The sequence below is a fragment of the Lepisma saccharinum genome, chromosome 9 (genome assembly GCF_977018435.1).
Source record: "Lepisma saccharinum chromosome 9, izLepSacc3.1, whole genome shotgun sequence".
Classification (NCBI taxonomy): domain Eukaryota; kingdom Metazoa; phylum Arthropoda; class Insecta; order Zygentoma; family Lepismatidae; genus Lepisma; species Lepisma saccharinum.
The window spans coordinates 56,228,475-56,250,197 of record NC_139237.1 but is presented as its reverse complement, the minus strand read 5'-3'; positions in this window follow the sequence as shown (position 1 = coordinate 56,250,197).

The following is a 21,723-nucleotide window of genomic DNA, read 5'->3' as shown; positions in this document are numbered from 1 at the left end:
AAGTGCCTTTTGTAAGTGTGGCCTTATTAATCTGAGAGGGGTCATACTTTCTCATGGAATCCATGAGGGCATTTTTACAAAAATCTTGGATTAGACAGGGTTCCACACTTGAGCAAAAAGCTCATATGGGCATGTTGAGCTAGTTTTAAGTGTAGCCAAATCTGCTTGGGGGGGGTTCATACTTTCCTGGGTTTATAATATCATCAATACAACTACTGTGTAAACATTCCGTGTTTTGAACCAGCAATAGTTTAGTTACGAAGTATTTTGTTGTTTTTTAAAGTAGGAACAGGAGAGCGAAAAGGAGTCATTTGAACCAGACCCCGTTTGATAAGAAAGTTCAGCTTTTTCCAAAGACTGTATGAAAAAAGAGAGGAACGTATGAAATATAAAATATGTGTGAAATTAAAACAATGGAAACCTTGAAAGGTAATACTAACGAACTTCAAACTATGAAAAACATATTTTCGTGGTGGAAAACTCCAAGTCATTTTCGAAATATGATCTTCATGGGACGATACGATCCCTCAGCAAGAAAATTATAAGTAAGCAACCTCCTATTTTTTCAATTGTCATAATTACTAATTAGGATCCGGAAGTTGATGAAAAATCAACTCTTTTTCTGACCATTAAAAACAATGCTAAACCAACCTAATATTATGTCCGTTTCCCTTCAGTAAGTGCCGGAAAACACTTTCTATTTTACATTTTTTTTTTGCATTTTTCGGCCTTTTTTGGCTTTTAGTTTATTTGTCAGTAAAAAGTTTTTGTTGCATTTTTACTTATTTTTGAGGTTTATTTCTCTCCTCCCCTGTTGTTTCGTGCATTTTAAATGCATTTACTAGTAAAACTTACATATTTAGATTTCTTGACATGGTCCTTTTAGCAAATTCACCATGAATCGAAAATACGGTCAATGGAAAAGCATAATATTATTCTTAACTGAAATGTTTGGCAATGGATTAAAATACTTTGTGTGACGATCTACTTTGATGTTTTTTCTGGACACTATTATCGCTTTAATCTGTAGTTTTAATGTAAAATTTGTCACAATATTAAATTCAATTACACTCTGGTGTACGCGAAGCAGAACTGTATTTTCGGATGCTGGCCGACTACAGTATCATAGAAGGCCCACTCTGAAAGGAGATGAATTGGTTGATTTGGTGTTTTAAGTCAACTTTATGCATAGTAAGGCTAATCGGGACTGGACCTACAGTTTAAAGTGGGATCCGAACCGAGTGCATAAAATAACGTGAACCGTGTGGTGTAGGGGGATCGTTTGATTATGGACTAGAAGATCATGGGTTCAAACCTACTTCTTTGCAAAATCTTTTTCGGGAAGTAAACGGCTTTGGACGAGAATGCTTATCTACGTTTCTTGGATATTTCCATTGATATTTATGCGATTTATGTCCAGCATTTCCGGATGCAGAAAGTTGATATGTAAGTTCTTAGTATGTGTTAACTAATAACAGCTGAATAAAAGGAAAAGTATTTCTTAAAATCCTGCCAGTCACTAGAAGATTAAAAACATTAGTAGAAGCATTACTTGAGGCATGCACAGTGGCGACGATTATGGAGTGTGGAGGGGCAGTTGACCCCGCACTATGCTAAACATTATCTACCAAGGGAAAGAAACTGTCCTTGCACTCCTCCCCCACCTTGCCCCATCAGTTTTGAAACCCAATCGCCGCCACTGAGCATGCATCGCATAAATATTTACAGTAATATGATATAATATTATATTACGTTATTAGAACACTTCGTACTCGGTAAATAAAAAGGAAAAAATTATAAGGAAAGGGTGTGATTTGAACTTACGATGTTTCGATCTTGATAAAAACACGGAAGTGCTGTTATCTAACCAACTATTCCAGGAGATTGCTAACAGAAATCTCAGTAAAGCACGTTAATCTCAGTTGAAGCAACATTGTGCCCGAGTATCGAACCATTTTTCGCCAAGAACTAAGGAGAAGACACATTTTGCAGAATCGTTTGGTGTTGTGCAAGGTATCTTTACTAAACATTTCGCATAAAATCATCATAAATTTGCCTTCTTCCATTCAAATGTGACCGCAATTCTTTCCAGGTGGATGAGAACCTGATTCAGTGTTTCACAATGCACATATATTTCCCTATTTTCAAATTCAGAACGAAGAATCTTGAAATATTTTCACCATTCGTATTTTTTGTCTACTCATATATTTTATTACTGCTTTAGGGCATCTCTACTTTATGGAATGTGAAAGAATGAAAAAAAAAAATCACAAGAGCGTTTTCATTCAGGAAGAAGAAATGTCGCAAAATTGGCTACTCTTAGTTGGCTCTGAAGCGCTATGCTGCCAAATTTACGAATTCCGGACTTTGAAAAATTTCAGAGCGGTCAAATAAGATGTTGCAAAGTGTACATTTGAAAAAAAAATATATACGCTACATAGCACTGCAGCACTCATAAATTAAAAAAAAAACAGTATCTACATTTTCAGACATAAAAATTAATCAAAATATACACACATTTGAGAAATAATTATATACGCACCACTGTACAGCATTGTAAAATAACTCAAAATCACTATCAATATATCTATTTCTCTTTAAAAGATGTAATAATTGTAAATATATGCTTAAAATATACTGATTTAGGCTCAAAAAGTAAATTTTGCCCCCATAGAAAATTAGCTGAAATAAGGTAAAATAAATAAATAGCAAATAAATGGCCGCAAACGTAGCAATATCTCTACTCCAGTCTTTTTATTTCTATCTATTCTTCTTGCAAGTAGGAAGTGATCTGGCTACATTCCACCCTAGAAAATATTTCTATTCCTCTTCCAAGTACAAAGTGTTCTGGACGCATTCCAGCCTGGATCGTTTCTTTAAATGTTTCTTCCAAGTGCGAAGTGGTCTGGCTGCATTCCAGCCTGGATCATTGCTTTTTGTTCCAAGCGCAAAGTGATATCTTTCCGCAGTGTTGACAGGAGTACAGTAGAGTTTCTCTCTTTATCCATATCCTTGTATTCTGTCTAAATTGTATGTACATAATCAAGTGACTATATGCAGTAATAACGCACAGTTATATGTAGCACCTATAACTTACATTACAAACTAATCCTGAAATTTCATATAATACCAACTGAATTTATTGATTGATTGGTTTGGTGTTTGAAGTCCACTTTATGCATAGTAAGGCTAATCGGGACTGGACCTACAGTTTAAAGTGGGATACAAACCACTATGTGCCTCCACCGGGTATCCAACCCGGGACCCCAATACCAACTGAATGATACGCGTATTAAGAACTAGATAAATCATTAATTAATTGCTTTCAAGTTATGTCTTTACTAGTAGTATTTAAGCTCTGAGAACTAAGTTTATTTAGATCATGTTTTATGCTCGACAGATTAAATAAAACTAAAAATAAAGCATTTCAGATTGTAATGAAAACATTTATTTTCTCTTTCATTTAGATGGAGGAGATTAACTACATGGGCATCATTTTTCAGTCTTCAGAGTTTGACGGTTTTAGTCACATGCTTAAAATGCCTTATGATGAAGGTTCCTGTTATACATTTAATTCTCAGTTTAAAACATACAAGATTGGGTACAATTAACTTGTGATTATCATTGATGTTGTCATTTTTGGTAATCAGTATGATATAAAATGATGGGTTTAACTATTTAGAAAGGTACAATTCGTACATTCAGGATTTAGAGAATAAATATCTTAATATATAGTTGTCCTATCAAAGGTAAAATTCATTGCTCTACTTGCTTACGTACATGCATCAAGAAGTTAAATTGACTCTTGAGGCACTAAATGAAACATTTGTAATTTTATTAGTAGCTTGTACTGGATATGGGTAAGTATTATGTTTGTATTTTTACCTGCATGGGTAAAGATTTCGTATATCTCCTTTCTTAACATAATATACCGACCTCCGTGGCGTAGTGGTTTGCAGGGTTCGAATTCCGTACTTGGCATGCATGTACTTTGTGAGTGTCACTTCATCAATCTCATCATATCATCATTCATCCTCATCTTTGGAATTAGCCGAAAGTGGCAGAAAGACGAAGTAAAATTAAAGAATTAAAACAACCTTTATATCTATGGGTGTTGATAATGAAAGAAACATTGAAATATAGTGAAACAGATGATCTTAATTTATTTTTCGTATAAGTCTACTTTTATGCAGAGATGGGCTAATTAGGACTGGACCTACAGATTAAAGTGGGTTCCGAACCAATACGTGCATCACCGAGTATCCAACACAACCAGGACTTCTTAATTACACGGTGACGAAGTTACCACTACACCATTGCATCTGTGTCATTGTACATATATAGTTTGAATATTTGCGCATACGAATTTGTGGTAGTATAATGTGTACAAATAGTAATAATAATGACAAGGATGACGATGATGGCAATAATAGCGTGCAAAATTTCAATCCCAACAAGAAATGTATTTCCTCCAAATATATGGATATTTTAATTACAATTCGTTAAAATGGGTGGCACGCGATCTTCCCGAAAGCAGATAAGGCCCAAGATTATTTTGTTTCATTGCGATTTCATCATGATACGATTGCAATTTTAACATGGTTTGATTTCGATTTGATTCTGATAACACATTCAGCGGAATGTTAGCGATTACTTAATATTATGTTCAATATATGCTTTCGTAGTTAGGTTAGGCAGGCCAGGTTTAGTTCCCTTAGCATTACAATATGTTCCTAAATGCATTCTACTTAGGTTCCAATTTACTTCTACTAGTTTACAACACTTACAGTCGCTTGTCAACGAAAAATACATTGTCCATGTGAAGTGCGCATGCTTGCATAAGGTCATTTTTAAATTGTTTCTCAACATTTTTTTTTTCGAAATTCAAAAAGTGTTTATTACTTTAAGGAAGGTTCAAACATCGTGCGACTATGATTGCCAAAATTATACGATAATTAGTTTTTCTGCTAGGAAAATTTGAAAACAAAAATCATAAAACAATGAGAACCGTTACCGCAAATGGTCTAATTCACACACTATTCTATAGTTCTATATGGTTGTTAGTGTGTTCCACTCCAATGCAAATCAACGTCACTTGGTTTGGGCAAGTTCAAGATGTAATCCATGTATACAGGTTATGTTTGAGAAAGCTCAAACGCTTCATTTCAACAAAGTGTCACACATATGTATGCAATTCAACGGTTGCAAGAACTGCTATCAAATATCTTTGGAATGTTTTTCCACACGCCTTTGATTTTCTCGGTTGTCTTGCCTCTTTAAGACACTTCCAAACAGAGATAAATGTGTAAATTCTTATCTGGAGGATGTTTGGTTGGGGGTTCTATTATAGATTACAATGTTTGAAAAGAATCAGCTGATGAGATCCATGTAAATAACTTATCCTAATTGTGTGTGGAGTCAGTGCATGATCTTAATGACTTGCCTCACTTTGCGTTTCATCTGTAATTTGTCATCAGTAGAGACAGTATTTTATAGAGATTTCCATTTTTTACTTTTCAACAGGGATCATGGAATAAATAACAATAGTGTTGATAATTATCTTCCTCCAACAAGATTACAGGACTTTGATTTCATCCCACCCCCCCCCCCCCCGTTTTCTTCGCACATTCCCTTTTTTAAAACATTTCCTTTCGGGTCCCTATATTGACTAGTTTTTCAGCCTACATTCCTTCCCACCCCCTTTAGAAAACATTTTCATTGTTTTTTTTTTCTCAAGATATCAAATATTTTGTACCACTGTATTTTTCCCAAACAAAGCATTCAACAATTGTCTTGGAGCAGTTTAGAGGAAAGAAAGAAAAGCGCCTTCTATCTTACCTTCCCTCCATGAGTGTTGGGAGCACGTTGCAGCGATTCTTGCAACAATCCGATCTGGGCTTAATCTGTAACAAACTAATTGTAAGGCTTTTGGGTTGAAGTGCACTTATCTGCTAGTTTTAGACTGTTCTTGTGAAGTTGTTTAGAACAGTTATAATCTGACTGTTTGACAGTGACGACAGTATTGAGTGTCAGTGAAATGGCGAAGCCAGGTACAAGTGGCAGCGAGCTATGGAATGCGGTAAGTTGTTTCAAGGTAGATTTCATCCAAACGTATTGTAAGGTTATTCCCTGTACTTTACCCACACAGAAAGGAAATAAAAATTGACTGTAGCTTATTTTTGCACTCCACTAAAAATATTATTTTAAATGAAAGCACAATATATGCCATGCATATATAAAAAGGAATGTATTAAATATTTTACATTTTTTACTTCCTTGCTCTTTTTACATTACTTCAAATGAAAATATAGGTATCTTTTTATATATGAAAGTGATATATATTGTGCTTTAATTTAAAATAATATTTTAGTGGAGTGCAAACATACACTGTAGTCCTTTTCACCCTTTTTTAGTAATAATTTCACAATTTTTTGTCCTTTTTAGTGTTCCCTTTAAAATCCGGACTCTAGTCATCAGTAACCACTAAGTAAAGAGTTTTCCGAAAAATAGGGAAAGCAAAATATGAAATCATGATAAGAGGTGATTTCTTACAAACGTCCCCAACACATCCATGCTCCAAACCCAATGCTCCCATAATTGACCATCTCTGCCCTCCTTACTATTAATCTGTTGACCAATTAACTATTTCCGTATTTCGTACAGATTTAGTTCATAATTCAATGAGGAAAGGGAAAAATATTCACTTTGAAACTTGGTCCACTAATTTTTTCAAAAATGGAAAATATGGAAAATGCTAATTCATAACTGTTGTAGACAAATTCATAAATGCATATTATTTTCGTTAGAAACTAAGAATTAAGCTCCTGTTATTCTTGAGTGGATTCACTCTAGCATACAGCCATATGCAAAGTTAAGAAACTTTAAATGTCTAAAAGAATTTAAGGGAAATCTTACTTTTGTCAAGATATTTCACTACTCTATAGGATTCGTGAAAAATAAATCACCGCATCTCAAATTCTTGCTACCCTCTATATATTCACATTAGGCTTTCCCGATGGCGTAGTGGTAAAGTCGTCATCTTGTAATGAAGGGGCATGGGTTCAATACCTGGTGGAGGCACATTGCTCATTTGATCGGATCCCACTGTACGCTTCAGGTCCAGTCTTGATTAGCCTATCTGTGCATAAAGTGGACTTAAAGCACAATCTCAATCAATGAATCTATATTCACATAAAGAACAAAATGGAGCCCTATGAATTTCGCCTTTTTACCTCCGCTACAAAGTGGGGTAGAACACGGATTCTTTTGTTTTAAAAAAATGATTACACGTAGTATGGTCTGAAACGTGCGTTACATGAATGTTCCTGCATATACATTCAGTGATTGCGCGAATTACATACAATCAATGCATTACAGGAAATAAAATGCGGCTTCTCTTTCAGAGTTGGATCAATGTTGTATGCAATAACAGCTGTCCCACATTAATAGATAACATTGAACGCCCAATATTACATAACATAATATGGCATTTTAGAAGCTTGTGTGTTGTTTTGAACATGGGTTTTCATGAGGGAATTATAAAGAAAATTACAGTGTAAGCAAGCATCCCTTCGCATTCTCCTGGAACGTCCCTTCATAAAATAATGTAAATTCTATTACCATCAATATGTGCCACACCAGCATGGGGCAGAGAATGTAATCTGCATAACGAGTTATTCCAAAAAGTCGAGCCCGACATGACGACGTTTTTGACGAAGATATTTTGGTCGTCGATACTTTTGGCGTCGATGATTCTGACGTTGATGTGTTTGCCATCGATGGTGTTTTTTTGTGAAAGTCTTGACAACGATATTTTGTATTGTCGATATTATTCACTGTTGATATTATATACTGTCGATGTGCTGTGGACAATGTCTTGTTAACGATGATTTAACGCTGGACCATAATCAACATTTGTACCCGCAATCTTGCGTACAGGTAAAATGTGTATTTTTTTGTTAGGTTACCGAACTAGAACAGAAGCCCGTAAAAACAAAAATAATTTGAATGAGGAGAGTAAAATAACATATCTTGACTGAAACTAATACCCCATGTCATGACAATGTAAAACAAAACTAAGAATTAAAATAACTCTACTTTCATAAAAAATAAGGAGAACCAAGAACTTCTTCATACAGAACAACGACGCACATGCGTAATGCAGGAGAGCACAAAATTCCACACATTATTATACTGGCTATTGCTGTAGATGTGGAAGTTTGTTTCATTATAACTTCAAGTCGTAACTTTCCCTAGGAAACTGAAATTAGGAATATTTGATGATAACGTACTAAAGATGTGTGTGTGTGATTCTATTTAGGTAGGTATATCCTCAATGCTTTGTCTGTTTGTTCCAGCACAAGACTTTTTAGTGTAATTCAAGAGGTGGAGTATTAGTATTATTATATTTCCTGCATTTCGATAAATAATAAAAACAATCAAATGATTTATTTAGCACTTACGGTACTATGGAAACCACACATTACTAGATCATTTGTTTGTCATGTCAGTTTTACAAAGTAACATAGTGTTTTGATAAATGATAAATCACTTGATAAATGTCCATGATTTATCTTGGAACGTTAAAATTCGATTGTATGAGAATCTGAATTTAAAAGGACGTTATCAAGAGAAAGTATATCAACTTTAGTATACCTGTCTGACACTTGATGGCAAGTAGGACGTCGTATCAAGCTAATCCGAATTTGTACCGCTTGCAAAGTTTATTAAAATAAAATAAGGTTTTCCTTGTAGGGAAAAAATGATATACAACATCAAGAATGATTCAATTAAATACATTCTACCAGGTGTGGAAGAATTGTACGTTATATATGGAATCATGCTTTTTGAAAAGGTATGTATTTCCCGAATACATTTGCAATAACGTAATAAGTAACGCATCAGAAGTAAATGTATTAATTCACTTTCATAGTTAAGATCTGCATCGATATTCCCAATAGTCCAAACGCTTGCAAAGTTTACCTATATTTGAATTCTAAGATAACACTGTTGAACATAATTCTGATCGAAAGTTTGTAAATAACTCTAATTTTTTTCTGTATTCATTTCAGCATAATTAGTTGAAATACGATCATGAAAATCATAGTTCTAGTTCTATCCTACTATGCAAATTAATATCGAAATATACATTTAAATCTGTAACAATATTATTTACTAAAATAGTTAAGACAATAGTTTGTAGACATTGGTCAATTTCAATCATTAGGTTGAAGTAGAAATTTAATTTTTGAAGTTGTAATTTTTCACATTTAAGTTTTCATCTGAACGTTTCTCCACAATTTTATCAAATTAAAACGTTGACAGAAGTTCTCTCACGATAACCTGAGAGAACACTGCATATACCCACACATCACCATATAAAAGCAGATCAGTGGTGACTAAGTCCTGGGTTCGGCAGCAAATCTCGTGGCTCTCGTGGAGTGCGGACGGAAATAAGACCCCAATTCGTCTGGTTCTCATGTCTCAAGCTAATTGTCCTATTTTCAAGAACGGGATCTTTTTATTGTTGTTTGTAAGTGAACCCTTTATGTCACGCTTGTATTTTTCTTTCTTTTCAACTACCGAGTTGCACACTTCTATCAGGAAAACGGACCCGGTATTGTCAAAGAAATGTCCTTGTTTAGCCAACGGTATGCACGATGTTGATTGTCTGAATGGGTCAGCGTACTGTGCAGAGAGAGTGACTTGTTTTATGATTTTTGTAGATTAATCCAATTTTCCTCATCATTCCTCTCACTAAGGCAGCATCTACCTGTTGATAGTTGCGTCCTGCCAGGTGTTCACGTTTGTCTTTACTAAAGTCTGAGATGATGATTTCAATTTCAAGAAAAGTAGAAGGAGAGATAAGTAATTAAATATATTGTAATGTGACATGGGTGTTAACGAGGTACAAGGGATGTCACTCAGGGATGTATCAGTGAAACGATGTTGATCTGGGTTCTACAGGGTGTGGGTAGCCCTCGTTGATTCGGGGAATTGGTAAGATAGGCGGACGAGAAAAGCACACTCACCTAATCGGGCAGCGACCCCTCTGGCATCTCAGACTTGGGTGACGACAACTGCAGGAGCGACGCAGTTTCCCCGGATAGCAGACGTCGAATGTCAGAATCTGAACTTTGGAGCGCGTCGGCCACGTAGCCACGAGGTGGTTTGCGCATTCCTGATGTTTCTAAATTCCGGGGTACTTATCCTACTCGTCACGTGCCGTGTTTATGATGATCTTACAAGCTACCTTGGCACTACTTCCCTGTTTCGATGAGGAAGAACAACCCATTAGTTGCAACCTGGATTCTGTCTAGCCAGAGGAATTTTGCTTTTGTCACTGTCATGATTGTGTCCGTGTGCTCGAGTCAAAGTTGAATTTTTGTTTTAGTTTCTCTTGCCCATTCACCTTCCAATGACTATATATATATACATACACACACACGCACACACACACACACACACACACACACACACACACACACACACACACACACATATATATATATATATATATATATATAATATATATATATATATATATATATATATATTTATTGAAGTGTGACTCAATTTATAACTAGGGAATCTTAGAGTCACAAGGGATGTAATTAATTATGCAATTGGAGAGGTTTCATTTTATAATGTTAATTTGCCTTATTTGTCAAGGAGAAGATAGAAGAGGATGACAGAGCTGATATCTCTCCACACTTACCTAGATCCGATCGAGATGTTGTTTATGCATGAATTGTCCATGTTCCGAGGTGCAACCTGCTGAGGTGTCTCGCACCTTGGGTTATATGTGCCTCGAACAACCACTATCCCAAACTCACTTTACTCGACGAAGTTCTGAATGCCAAGTGAGGTCGAGTTGGACCTTGTACGATGTTTCATACTCATTTCTTAACCTTTGTTCTTACCTTTCAATGAAAGGACAAAAGCCTCTATCCTGAGTGGAAAGTCCCTACAGGATGTGGCGAGGTCAGAATTACATACTCTGTGGTATGCAGCTTTGTCAGTGAATAATCGGATCTTACGTTAGAAGTGGAGAAATGGAAATTCATAACTTTTACACATTCTGCTGTCTCTCTATTATATATATATATATATATATATATATATATATATATATATATATATATATATATATATATATATATATATATATATATATAAAAAACAGGGTGTTTCCTAAGTTCGTTTACAACGCTTGGGAGGTGATTGTACGAGTGAAAATAAGGTGGAAAGTTCATGTAACCAAATTCGAATTCGAAATTCGAAAAGTCGTCGGTTCACTAAGAAATTGGGTACGCTCTTGTCAAAAAATCATGAGGCAATGTTCTGCAATGTCGGCGCAAGGGATTCCCCAAAAGACGCGAACGAAGATGTTGACAGGAGTGGGATGGGTGTGCGTTCTGCTTGAGCTGGTATCGACGAAAATTGGCATGTGTTGAATGGCACCAAAAAACAAAGAAACTTTATTGAGCGAAGGGCACCATAGTAGTGAGAGAGGGGGCACGAGCGGCCACTCCCACAAAATCTAACAATTACATAGTGAGTTCTCTTAGTGTAATTTAACTGAAAATCATGATTTTAGCTGATTTTCCAAGTGTAAAAAACTGAAAATTTGTTTTATGCAAGAGCTTAAATTCCAATTTTATTGTAAAAAAATTCTAAGATTTAGATAATTTCCCCCTATGACACCTATTTTTTAATTTCATTTTTTCAAATAACTAAAGCGAAATCCATTCCTTTTTTAACTGTAAAAAATAGTTGACTCTCATGAGTCAATTTTAAAAAAATTTGCAAAATACCTACGTATACATTCGGTGCATTTATATCTGAACCGAAGAGACCGTACTTGTATATTCTCATATCCTCCAGTGTTATGACATTGTTTTTCACACTGTTTGTGCTTATAACTAATCAGCAACATCCTGGCGGTACAAGAAATATACAAGTTTAAGATATTCTAGTAACATTGGGGGGCCCAAAACTTAGCTACGTCAACTTAAGAGCGCTCTATTATGGTCTTCAGTTAAATCCCGTCACTGCTTGAATATGTTATAAAACATTAGGTAATGAAACTTGTGTCTGACAAGTAATTTTTTTGCAACTAGATGGCAAGCACTTATACACACATACTTCTATTTGTTAGTAACCCCCTCCTCTTCTGGAAACAGTTTATTATGCAAGTGTATGTACAAAAATTGAGGCATTGCTAAATGTTACTAGCTTGGAGAAAGTTACGCATGCTCAGTTATGAAAGCTATATTAGTACTCTCCATTGCAACTAGATGGCGAGCATGTACACACACACACACATGCATGCTTCTGTTCAGTTTTCATGTTTCTCCAAGTACAATTATTTGCTACTAGATGGTAATACTGTGTAAAAAAACTTTTCTCTCTTCGGAGGCTCTGTAATATGCAGGTGTATGTAGGAACAACGAGGCAATGCCCTGTTAGAAATATTATTGATTTGCAAAAAACAGTGTTGTTGGGAAAAGCCAAAGGTTCCTGAGGGGAGCATGTTTTTTGTTTGTGCAGGTTGCTTAGGTTACATGATTTATTGCAAGATGGAGATATTGGCCAGTTAGGGAAAGTTATGTTAATAAATATGGGGGGAATGTTAACCCCTCCCTCTCCCTCTCTTTTTTTCTCCTCCTAAAAAATCAGAGACACAGAAGCTGAATGAATGAATGAAATGGCGAGGTCATGTTGTGCGAAGAGAAATCAATGTTAGCGTGTAACACTGACATATGTAGTGTGCGAACAGGGGATCGATGACAATTTGTGACATGACAAGCTAAACAGATTCAACTTGGAATAAAGATTGTTATCTGTTTCTTTGCGTGTAATAAAGAAAGACAATAAGTAATAAATTTTGTCTTACAGTTTTCTTGACCCAGTATTAGCTTGAAAATTATTAAAATACTCATATCTCAAAAACTATACAACGTAGAATGGTGTGGTTTTTTTATTCGCTTCGTCTCAACGTACTCTTTAAAATGAGACCAAAGTCGACATAGCTCATCATAAAAGATATTTTATATTTTAAGAATTTGTAAAAAAATAATATATTAAAATGATAAAAATATCATAAAAGAAAAAAATGCCAATGAATGTATTTGGCTATAAGAAGCACCATATACCCCATATAGAGAGAAGTTTAGACAGCAACATGCAAGTGATTTCCGATCTTCATCGTAAATTGAGAGGGTTGGTCATTATTCAACTTAATAGTATATGGTACGAAGTTGATGAGAATACCGGAAAGCAACTATATGTTTTTAACAACAAGTATCCATCATATGAAATCCCTGTGACAGGAAAGATTCAAACAAGTATCTCTCCATCCAATGCAGCAGATGTACACATAGGTCGAAATTTGTACAGGATTAAACACAATAATATGATTCCCAACACAATATATGATGTGGAAGCAGGTGATTTCTTCTACGCTGAAATAATGGGCGATTATGATAAACTAATTCCCCTCTTTATCGAAATAAGAATAATCTATCTTTTTTTGAATATATAAATACAGAAACAAAAATAAAAATAATAAATAAAAAATAAAACATAAATAAATAAAACAAAACAAGAAATTGAAATATTTGGAAACAGAAGAAGGCAGTAAATACCAGATAATTCCAGCGACATTGCCAAATTAGAAGAACGTCTTAAGAAATATAAATCTGATTTATTAATATTACAAAATTCTTTGAATGTAAGCCTACACGCTGCAATTACCAATCTACACTTAAATAATCCCATAATAAAAATTGATCTACTTCAAAAATATACTAATTTACCGTCTCTCGATAACGTTGAAAATTTAAAAGAGAGTTTAGCTAAATTAAAAAATGATCTCGAGAAATTCCGTCAAATTCACACAACTACTTTGGAACATCTAAAGCAAGAACTAAATAACCAAGCGAATACTATTCGTACCGAACTACTTTCCATAATTGAAACTATCAAGACTCAAGAGCAATATGAACTGCTTAATGCAAGAATTCTTGAATTACGGGAGCAATTTTTATCTTTTGAGATTCCCTCACTGGAATATATTATATCCGAACTTTAAACAGATCAATTACATGCAGCCATAACAGAAGTTCAATCCAAACTACAAACATTCGAATAGTTTATTAATACTTTACCTTCATCTTCCGAATTAAATGCTATCACTTGCAGTGTTGCAAGCATCAAATTGCAATTAGAAACTTACGAAGATTTTGGAAAGATACAGAGTACCATAGCTCATATTGAAGATACTTTGACAACCATGAGAAACGAATTGACGAATGTACAGGAAACTCTGGAATTTAAGTTGCCAAGCATAACCGAATCTTTAAATGTAATTCAACGACAGATCACAAAATTAGGGAAGCTGAACACTGATTCTGAACTATCTCATTTTCACCATCTCATAGACGACATACAGAACAAATTGCAAATACTGCAATAGTCTACCCCTAAGCAAGATGACATACAGCAACTTAAAAATGCCTTAACCAGTGTAGCATCTGCTACAGAATTAGATGTAGTTAAGCAAGCTTTAACCTCAATTCAAAACACAGTATCCAATTTACCCACTTCCCAGGAGATGGGATCTGTAAAAAGAGCAGTAAATAGAATATTGAAGTCGGAGGGCATTAAGAATATTCAAGCGGAAATTGTAATAATTCAAGATACTATTGCTACTTTGCCTACCAATCACATAGTGAATGAATTACATGCATTGTTTGTAGAATTCAGAAGGCAGGTATTCGATCTTACAAACCAGAATACTAAATTGAAATTTGTAGAAAGTTTACTGGAGATTACTTCCAAATTAGAGAACAAATTGCTACCCTCGAAACAAGTCAGGAATCTGCTTTATCAAGTTTCACATCAGAACTTCACGATTTCAAAACACAATTTAAACAATTGTATGTCGATGTGAAAATCAAACCCAGCTACGATGAAGTGGTACGCACTATAAACGAATATCAAGAAACGGTATTAAGCAGATTAGACGATCTCGAATTACGTCAATTTTTCACTGTTGAGATAGTTAGGCTTGAGAGTGTACCAAATGTTCGAGAGAACTGGACTTATGTTAATGCAAGAAATGTTTACAAAATGTGATGCTACAGTCAGTCTCATGAATTTTTCCTTGATGGTGAAATTAAATTTTTAAATTTTGGCTATGTGAAGAATCGTAAGCATGTGGAAGTACCATATTTCACCATACAGAGAAAAGATGGCGTCTACAGAGTACTACAGATACCTGTTGCACATTGGGACGGATCTGGAAAGAAACATAAAATACATGAGGATCAAGAATTATCTGTTTTCCGTGTGCAAGCTAATGACAAATTATTATTTAAAGTGAAACAATTATACCCAGAGGATAATCCATTTTATGTCATATTTTCTTATAGAATCCGATGTCAAGACAAGCTATAGTTAATGTATTACACAGACAAGCTCGTCGTAGCTACAAACGACTGAGCGTGGTAACGAAAGGTGTGAATGATTTGTTTCAGGCTGATCTGATTGAGATGACCCCCCAAGGAGGACTTTAAAAAAATTGGATAAGATAAATCATGGTTACAAATATATGCTTACAGTTATTGATATCTTTAGCAAATATGCATGGGCTGTTCTCTTAAAATCCAAGACTGGTACTTGTGTTACCGAGGCTTTTAAGTTGATGTTTAGTGAGTGAAGGATACCAAAATATTTACAGACAGATAGAGGGAAAGAATTTTACAATTCCACATTTACCAAGTTAGTGCAACAACATAATATTAAACATTATTCTACATACAGTGATCTGAAAGCTAGTATAGTGGAACGATTTAACAGGACATTAAAAAATCGCATGTGGAGACAATTCACTCTACAGGGCAATTATAAGTGGGTGCAAATTTTACCCGAGCTAGTTCATGATTACAACAATACAGTACACAGTACTATTCGCATGAAACCTGCTGAGGTAACCAAATCTGATGAGCAACGATTGATTTCTACTGCTTATTGTCAAAAATATACATACACTACCAGGAAGCCAATATAGGAGACCAGGTAAGAGTCAGTAAATAAAAACATTTATTTGAGAAGGGATTCACTAAAAATTGGAGTACTGAGTTATTTACTGTGGTTCATGTTTTACCAGGGAGTAGAAATACATATATCATATAATATAATCATAACAAAATATTGAAAGGGAGATTCTATGAAGAGAAATTTAATAAAACAAAATATCGAGATACATATTTCATCGAAAAAATATTGAAGAAGAAAAATAATAAATTGTATGTGAAATGGTTAGGTCGGCCAGACAAAAGTTGGATAAAAGCAAACCAGGTGATTCTTTGACACCAACATGGAATGTGGTACAGCGTTTACCAGATGCAGTGGAAACTAATAAATAAATGGAGAGCTTTTACCTGATAACATACGATGCCTCATTGCAGGCTCATCCGGTTGTGGAATAACCACTTTGCTGGTTGATAATTTCTTGCTTGCCCCAATTGGCTAGATTGGAAAAATAGACACTTGTATGTATTCTCAAAGAGTTTAGAACAACCGAAATACCAACAACTCATGAAGTTGTACGAGGGACTGGGCATAGCTACATTTGCATCAACAATAAAACCTCTTGAAGAATGTCTGAAAAATTCTGTTGTGGTGTTGATGATGTTATTCTGGAAAATCAGAATGAAATTAGAATTTTTTTTACACAGGATCGTCACAAAGAAATAGACTGCTTTTATTTAGATCAAACTTATTCCAAAATTCTTAAATAATTACGACGAGATAATACAAATTTAGTCTGTTTTTTTCGTCAAGATCATACTAATTTGAAACATGTATACGATGATTATGTGGGAGGAGACTTAAATTAAAACCAATTTTCAAAAATCTGTTCATCTTGTTGGAACAGCGACGATTTTGGATTTGTCACCATCGACATGACTCGGAAACCTAACAATGGTAAGTTTAAAAATAAAATCAACGACTTTTTAAACGTTGAAACGATATAAAATAACCATTAATCCAAAAAATAAATATGACGAAACATAAAATTGACGATAATTCGAAATTACGAGAGTACATGTCTAAACGTTTCAAAGGTTGGAAATCAGAAAATCGAGGTATTTACGAACAACACAAGCGTCAAGACCAACCTATTATCGATGAGATCAGTGGTCTCGGTAAAGAGATTAGGAGTGTGACAGTACAAAATAAAAATCTCATCAATGAATTTTTACGTCTTACTGCTAAAAATTATGGAGATTTCCATCCAACGCCATTATCTTGTATCCACACTCCTCTGGTACTCAAGGAACCACCTGCTAAAGCAGCTAAAGAAGAATCAGAGAAAATAGAGTTGGGTCCCCTGGCAAGGGATTACCTGAGTACAGGAAAATTGGAAAAAGATGAGGTATTTGGTTTGTATCAAACTATGGACAGAAATTAAGGTGTAGTATGGAAAATTGGCAAGTCTAAAGTAACATTCGAAGGGGGCAACGTAAAAATTTATTTTAGTGGGAGAAACAGCTGGTCCAGATATCCTGGTACCGTAGGGCTATGGGAGCTCATTACCAAAAAACAACCATAAATTTTACAGAAGATGATTATCAAAGTTACTCTGAAATTTTGACACTCTCTGATGCTTTGTTCAAAAATAACGATGCCAGTCAAAAACGTGTGAAATCGAGCAGAGGGAATAAATACAAAAAACTGATTAAACCTATCTGGAATCAATTAAAAACCGGTAGTGGTATAAAACAATACAATACTCTACCTAAGGAATTTGTATGGGTAAACGATGTGAGAAAACTTATAGATAGGTTGCTGGTTATAGCAGGGGAGTAAAATGCTGGGACAATAATTTCCATAATGAGAAAATGGGTATTGTAAACATGATTAGTGACATATTAGTTAATTTTATTGTAAACGATCCTAAAGGTATAGGATACTTAATTACAATTATCAATACTTTACCTCGTAAATTCTGGAATATATCAGAGGGCGAGGTTTAGTAAATGATATTATTAATAAACTTCCGTTCGCGTTACACGTACCTGGTTACCAATATTGTGGTCCTGGTACAAAACTTGAGAAACGAATAGAAAAAGGGGACAGGGGTATTAATCCTCTGGATGTAGATTGCAAGGAACATGATATTGCATACAGCAGACACAAAGATCTGAATGATCTTCATGTGGCTGATCAAAAACTGGAAGAGGCAGCTTTTGGAAGATTAACAAGCAGAGATGCATCATTGGGTGAAAAATTAACAGCGTTGGGTACAACCATTGCTATCAATACAAAACAAAAATTAGGGTGGGGTTTGTAATATAAATACCCTGAAAAATAATAATAATAATAAAAAACAACATGAAACCAAAAGGAGTTGTAAACCAAATACCATATCATGATCTTAAAAATTTAGAACTTAATTCGATTTTAACTAAAAAACAACAAGAAAAGAAGAGGCAATGTATAAGCAAAGGAAATGGAATGATTTTACACTCAGTACGCCACAATTAAAACGATTGCAAAATACAAGAAAGAAAACACACAGTGGAGGATTCATATTCAGCATTCCAGCTATCCTGGCTGCATTTGGGGCAGTTGGGAGCTTAGCTGGGGGTAGTGCTGTATTGCCAAAACTCTAATTGATTCGAAAAAAAAATAAGGCAGAACTAGAAAAGCAAAGCGTCATAATCTTATCATGGAGAAAAAAGTAGGCAAAGGTGTGAAGTCTAGAGCACTCAGAAAATTAAAAAAAAGAAGAAGTTCATAGCAACCAAGACATTGAATCTTTAATTAAAATATTTAAAATTAAACACTTCAGGGAGGTTTTCATGTCTGATTCTCTCCCTAAAGGTAGTCCTTACTCTCGAGAATGTGGTGTGGTCAATTTGGATAAGTCCGAAAATGTTGGTACTCACTGGATATGCTATTATAAAAAAAAAAATTAATGCTTTTATTTTCGTTTCTTTCGGGGGGCACCCCCTAGAGAATTAATTCTTTACTTGAAAGATTTAAACATTACAATTTTTTACAACGACGATCGTATTCAAGATTTCCATTAAATTATATGTGGCCATGTTTGCATTACGATGCTCAGAATTTTAAATAAAATACCGAACATCAAATTAAAAGATTTTCAAAAAGCTGTATTATAAATTAAATATGAGAATTTTTCATGTCTCCAACGAGACTTCGGTTTTGAAACTACATCTTCACAATGATATTATTTATCCAAAATCTTTAGCTCTGAGAGCATTCTACAGCATGTATCTGATTCCGAATGTAACTACCTACAACACTACTATATTTGTAGGTAATCAAAAAATAATTATTCCTCCTGGACAGTATAACTTATCTACTTTACAATTTGAACTTCCAACCACTGTCAAGCTTTCTCAAAATTCTGTAACATAAAGAGTAGAGATTGTAACTACCAATGAAACAGTGGACTTATCTATCATGGGAGAACTTTTAGGATTCGAGAACAAAAGCAAATTAGAACCAGGTGTTAGGCATGTAGGTAAGTTTATATCAAAAATTGTTAGCTATTGAGACATTGAATATTCACTGTAACATTGTCAAAGGTATGATTATCAAAGCAGAAGAAAATTCGATTGGCAGTCACAAAGAGACAGGTATTATTGCTACATTTAAACCGAATTCGGAATTTATGGAACCTATCTTATATTCCCCAATCCCACCAGTCTATTTCCCTGTTTCTATTGATAAAGTTAATTACATAGAAATAACAATTACGAATGAGAAAATGAAATCATCGATTTTGCCGGTGCTAATAGCATTGCGATAATAGAAATTAATATTTAAAAAATATTAATAAATACCAAGATGGAAAATATTGAAAGTTATGAATTACAGTCCCTCCCTAAACAGGAGGACATTTGCAAATTTGAATCAACCTAACAAAGAGATACAGTATGACATCACGGTGGGTGACGGATTCATTCATCCACATAGATCTGATCTGTACATAAAATTTGATATTGTAAAACAAAGTAATGCTGAAGAATATCCTCTCCCTGGAGCTTATATAAAACTTATACATAATTTTGTTCCATTCTTCTTTTCTCAAATTGAAATCGGAAAGCATGGTACAGTGATTGACAGGATTGATTGCCCTGGAATTACATCCACTACAGTGGAGACATTAAAACTATCCAAATCAGATTGCATATTATAAAATTGGTTGGTTCAAAGCTGGAACAAAAATTCAAACAAAAAATCACACAGTACTGTTCCCCATGAGATTGCTATTTGGATTTTTTTCTGCTTATAAAGAAATTATGTGGAAAGGGGGTTTGAGTGTCATATTTCGCAGAGCACATATGATCATAATGCCATCATGAGATACAAAACTTTGAATGCAGATGGAACAGCTAATGAGGCTAGTTTACCCGAAGCTGCCAAATGTGTGATCCAGTCTATGGAGTTGCGAATGCCTATAGCTGAATATGTATCGAATTATGCTCTCAAATACAAAGCCAACACTTTGCAAAATCCTGAAATTCTGATTCAATTTTTTACTTATCAAAGCATTCAGAAGCCTGTGGAATGTAAATTGTTTGAATTTGACATTACTAATCAGTTCCAATCTTTGCAATATGACATGCCAGAGATTGTGGCTGTGTTGTTTCAAACAGGGAGAGATAACAATCAGGATAAAGATAGCAGCCAGTTTGATAATTGTAAAATTAAAAATGTGTATCTGAAGAATGGCAGAAATGAGGTGCTCCCTCGTGAAAATTATAATTTAATCATTGCAGAACAAGATGAGTTCATAATTCACAGACCAATGTTTTTAATAAATGCGTCAAAAAGAAAATTAGTAGTTATAAATGATCGAACTAGTATAAAATTGATATGTGAATTTCATGAAACTCTACCAGAAAATACTATGTAGTGCTATATTAATAGTAGAGAAGTCATATGTATATGATGTGAAGAATCAGAGAGTGATAGAACAATTTTAAATAGAATAGAATAGAATACAGAACTTTATTATTTTATTATTTACGAATAATTATATATAACATAAAAAATTACATATAAATATTTTTGATCAACTTTTAATTTACATTTATTAAAATGTCTTGTCTTAACATTTTCATAGTATCCATATTCTCTAGTATGGATGTTACAATCTAATATTTCTAATTTATTTCCATGGCCATCGTGGGCTATTTTATTTTTCATTGGAGTATAAATAGGATGATTTTTGTTGGTAAGATAATATGCAGACAATATATTTTTTCATTTTTAATTTCAAATAAACAATTTTTAAAATCATCCATTGTCAGTCTTACTATATTTGGTCGTTTCATACCCTTAGCTTTTTTAATTTCTTCTTCTTTTTCACCAATTTTGATACAATACATGTTTGCTCTGAGTCCAGCAAATTCTGATATTATAGATCCTGCTGCTTCATCTTTCATTTTCCCAGGGATCATCTTGTTATCAACACTGTATAATAAATTATATAAATAGTAAATATTTGTACTAATCCTCCGTTTTTATTTTTATATAAAACTATCAGTATCGACGTATGCTACTTTTATGTATTCGTATCTGGCTTGCATCACATCATAATGAAATTTCTACATTTCTAATTTAGATAATTCAAGAATTGTAACACCCACAGCTATGGGGACATCACACACTACA